This window comes from Physeter macrocephalus, chromosome 13, assembly GCF_002837175.3.
Source record: "Physeter macrocephalus isolate SW-GA chromosome 13, ASM283717v5, whole genome shotgun sequence".
Classification (NCBI taxonomy): domain Eukaryota; kingdom Metazoa; phylum Chordata; class Mammalia; order Artiodactyla; family Physeteridae; genus Physeter; species Physeter macrocephalus.
Window position 1 is genome coordinate 86,013,977 of NC_041226.1, and position 4,949 is coordinate 86,018,925.

Here is a 4,949-nt window from a genome sequence, read left to right on the forward strand (position 1 = left end):
CCCTCTCTCTCTCTCTCTGGAGGTCCCCCCCACCCTTCCATCTCTCTCTGTCTCTGCCTCTGTCTCTGCCTCTCCCCCTCTCCCAGCAGGGACCTTAGCTGCCTTCTCGTTCAGCCTGCCTATTAGACAGTCACTCAGGGCGCCCAAGGCCCGCGGCCCTGTTCCTCACTCACCCAGCAGGTCAGTGACAGCGTGAGCAGCGGCACGAAACTCCCTCGGTCAACGTGATTCTTCCACTTCCCCAAAACTCTTCTCGGGAAAACACTTGAACCGCAGCGTCAAGATGAAATCGATCCCGCTACAGCACAGCGTATTAAAAGAAAGCGTTGGCGGTGACTGACTTGTTGCTACCGCGCTCGGCCTGGGCCCCGGAGAGCAGCGCTCTGATACAGCCCCTCTGCCAGGAGTGATCTAATATCAGGGGTTCTCGCCCCCCCTGTCATGGGATGGCGGTCGGGCAGCATCCTGCGGTCGGATGGGCAGCCGAGGGCCGAGTCCCCAGCACTTCCCCAGGCCTGTGTGAGGTTGCCAGGTGAATATGGGGGAGCTTCCTGGGGGTGACGCCCACCCCCATCACGGCTGCCCCCCTCCAGACTGCCGAGCCACCCAAACCGCACACTGATGGCTCCGTCGTGGGAAGGGGACGGAGGGGGCGCAGAGCTGTGCCGGGTGCAGGAGCCGTCTGCCTCAGCAGACCGCCCACCCCTTTCCCGCGATGCACTCAGCACCCACCCCTCCCAGGCAGGACCCCACACGCCCAAGGACGCCCAGAGTTAGGGTTAGGGTGAGGGTCCCTCCCACACAGGCTCCTGGGGGCCCACACTCAGGACAGGGGTTGTCATCACCCCAGCCTCATGCTTGCTGTCACCTTCCTCTGGGAGGACACCATCCTCAAACATGGCGGGGGGAGGGGCACCGGGCGGGGGCGTGGAAAGAGCCTCCAACGTGGAATCCTTTTCAGGAAGCGCCAAATGTTCCCCACCTCCCGGCCTCTGGGGGGTTCTCTGCCCAGACATCCTGCCTCCAGAAAGCCCCACGGTTTGCTGTTTTTTTATTTTTCCAGTTATTAACCATGTGCTCACCCAACCGATTTCCTCTCCTTAAACACCCAGCCAAACGATTTCCTGGGCCCCTTGCGCCTAAGTGGGGCCGTGGAACGGGAGCAGAGAGGGAGCCCGCCGAAGGCGCGCATTTCCCCCGCCCTCGCTTCCTTTTCTGCGGCACCGTCAGCAGCGGCCCGCGACAGCGGTAGGGTTAGATGATGGAAGGGTTCTGAATCCCTGAGCCACACTGCCTGGAGGCGAGCTGCCCCAGTGAGCCACCCAGCCAGGAGCTTCTGCGGTGGATTTTGTGTGACAGGAGTAAACTTCTAAAGCTTTTATTGTGTTACATCGCTGAGATTTGGGGTGTTCTTTTTATAATAGCTGCTAGCGTCATTTACCCCAAACGTCATACAGATACACTGGAAACAATGCCACGGACAGTAAGTTCTTGTTAGACGGCAGAGGTTGCTGTTTCTCCTGTTCCTACCTTAGCTTGAGTCCGAGTCATCTTTCACTTCAGTTAGAGGAGGGCACACAGAGTGCGGGCTCAGGCCGTTCTCTTGTTCTCCCAGAGGGAGCGCCCTTATCAGACAGGCCTTCCCGGCCGTTCGCTCAAAGCGTGGGTACTCCGTGCCTTCCTGCCCCTTCGCTCTGCTGTTCTTCAGAGCGCCCACCGCACTGGACATTAGTCGTTTGTTTATCTTGTCCACGCCCCCTACAAGAGGGTCCGCTCCATGAAGAAGGAACCGTGTCTGTCTAGGGCACTGCCCTGTCCCCTTGCACACAGTAGGTGCTTAATAAATATTTGCCGAAAGTGGAAAGGAATAAGAAAGCCAGGCTCAGGTGTCTGCTCTGCTGCTAAGTAGGTGGCCGCGGGCCGTCACTTGATCCCTCTGAGTGTGGGCCCTTCATCTGTGAATCGGGCCAGTGACTCTGGCCATCCAGTGCAGAGGTCCTGTGAGTGATCATACCAGATATTTATTGTGCACCTACTGTGTGCAGGTGCTAGGCGCCAGGGATGCAGTTCACATGGCGAACGAGAAAGGGCCCGACAGTGAAGACAGCTTTGTCAGTGACATCCATTGCAGGCACAGTGAGTTTGTCCTGGGGCAGTGGTCACCCAGGTGGGCCTGTTCCATCTTCTGCCATGGCCTTGGTGACACCCACTCGTCTCTCTTTGCTCGCTCTGAAGAAAATATCCAGAGCAAGGAATCCAGAGGGTAGGCGGCAACCCCAAGGGAGGGCTTCCCCTCTGTGAAGCAGCCTCAGCTGTGCATCAAGATCATCTTTTAAGCACAAGAGATTTAAAATGCCATTTGGAAAGCGGAAGTACTCAGAAGAGAATGTCAGGGTCTCGGGACACCGCCCCGTTTCCCGATCCTTTCTGCATTTCTGTGAAACGTGCCGCATCTCCCTGCCCTGATTAGAATTGAGTCCCTTTCTTGCCGTGGCCTTTCGATATTTGACTTTGCACTCCATGCCCCTAAAGCTAATACACACTGGCCTTTCGTTTCCAAAGGGTAGTTGGTCGTATTAATGATCACCAAAAGGCCATAGTTAATTTGCTCTCCTACCTGTTTCTTTCCATTAGTTTGCAAACCAGCAAAGTTCAAGAAAACTTCTGAGCATGAAAGAGTAGGGATCTAATTAGGAAGCAGGCAGGTAGCTCTAAAACTTTTTAGAACTTGGGGGCCGTAGCCGAAGGATGGTTATGAGATCATACCAGCAAGAGACACTGAACACTGTAGCAGCCAGTCCTAGCTGTGGGCCTGACACACACGGGCCTGGACAACCTGTAAGTGGGTGAACCGTGACACTGTTCAGCCTGTCCTCAGCCTCGGTGAGGGACCCCAGGCCATGCCATCTGCTCAGGGCAGGGAGTGCCGTACCTGGACTGCAGGGGAAGGGCTGAAGGTGACAAGGGACAAGGGCGGCCCTGCAGCTGCCTCCTTTCTCAGAATATAGATAGCCATGATGTGAGGCAAGTGGGATAAGGTGAGGCTAGTTCAGTTGCCCACAGTGAAGGGGTTTCACTGCTGAACCTTGTACCTGGGCCTGGGCATTTCCAAGTTCAGCACCTCCCTGCATAGAGGCTGTGGCTTCTCAGGGGCCGCAGACTGATGACGGAGCGCCCCAGGCAGCCAAGCGCGTGTCTGGGATGCTGTCCTAGCACGAGCCGCATTTGTGCGCGGGGAGCGCGTGACCGCAAGAGGCCGGACGCCGCGGTGGTGTCACCCTTCTTGGGATAACACGGGAGCTCGCCTTGCCTCTGGGGCACCAGCCCCCGACGCCTCCCACCAGTCCACGGCGCCTCAATTAGATTGTCTCTCATCAGCCTGCCCTTCCCCACCCCCACTCCAGGGGAAGGAGGTCCTGGCCAATCTCAGTATCAGATTCGCCCAGCGCACACAGTCCTACTGTGATTGGTTCATGGGCGGGCACGTGCTCTAACCCCGCCAAAGACACACAATTATGTCTTGCTGGGGTGCAAAGAGAAAAGTACCACTGGTTTCCATGGAACTTGAACAGAGAGGGTTGAGAAGCTGCCGGAACCAGGAGCTGGAGGGCCCCCTGCAGGAACCTAGCGCGCTCCTGAACAGCTTGGGCCAGGGTGGGGGAGGGGAAGATCGCTTTTCCTGCAGTGTGTGCGGTCAGTGCTTAACATAGTGCCGGCAAGGAAGACGTATTCAAAGGGCCCAGATCCATTGTGTAGATCAGGCAATGAAAGGTGAATTTGCAGCTGAAAGGCAGTAAATCGGTGGCTGGCACTGTAGGGCCCTGCTCTAGGCGTCTCTGAGGTCCTGCGCCAGCCTTTCCTGGTTTGATCTTTGCCCAGAGGCCATTTTTTAATTTGAGATTTTTCTCCTCCCCACCCCCCACCGCCATCTGGAGAGGCTAGGAATGAGAAACGGTTTTATTTTCAAACCCAGCAAGTTATGGCTCCTTTATACTTCCTTTAAATTTAAAAACTGAGAAGTTTCCTTTTAGCCCATAAGAAGCAAGGCAGCTGCTTTAACAGGGAGCCTGGAAGTATCCTTAAGAGGATGGTGGAGTCCATCGGGCAGGTTTCCTGGCTCGCACTTGATGACAAGGACAGCACTGCCGAACTCCCCCCCACTGCCTGACAAGGGTCCCCTTCTCTCCTCACTCCCCTTTCAGCCCTCACCAGTGGCCTCCTTAATCCCCACCTCTAGACAAGAGGTGTGTCAAGAATGTGTGAACTTGTTTAAAAACCAGAATGGGGGCCGCCCTTCTGTTTCCCGTTCATGCTGTGGGAGGAGGAGCCGCCCTCCGGGACCAAGGAGGCTGCTCGTGCAGAGCAAGTTAGAACAGATGCACCGTAGGGCTCCATGCCAGCCCTCTGCCAGGGGTCCCAGCCCTAGAGGTCGAGAGAGAAGTAAACGTCTGTTTCAGCCACAGTTACACGTGTCTTCCATCCCTCACAGCCTAATCCGGTCCTAACACGCCCCCTTACTGGCTTTCTTGGCCCTGACTGCGTGGGAAACGTTCTATTTGTTCATGGACATATTTGATCAGTGTCTGACTGTTACCCTGATAGATTGTAAGCACATTAGTAGGTATATATTAGGAACCTAGGATTTTCTTTTTCACGGCTTGTTTAGTGGTTAACTGTGCGGATCAAGAAGATTAACTCTGCAGAACTTTCTCATGCCATGGAGCCCAGGGTCCAGACTGAGGACCTTGCCGTGCCTTAAGTGGGACTAAAACATCGGGGTGCTGAGGGCCAGCTAGAGAGCTGAGTACGTGGATATGGTCAGGTAGGCTTTTGCTTTCTGTCTGGATGAAGTTTTACCTTTTCTGTACTACACAGCACGAATAGCATCATGACTTAAATGTCAGAGTTTACATGACTAATTCTGTGTCCTTTTAACATTCTGTCGCATT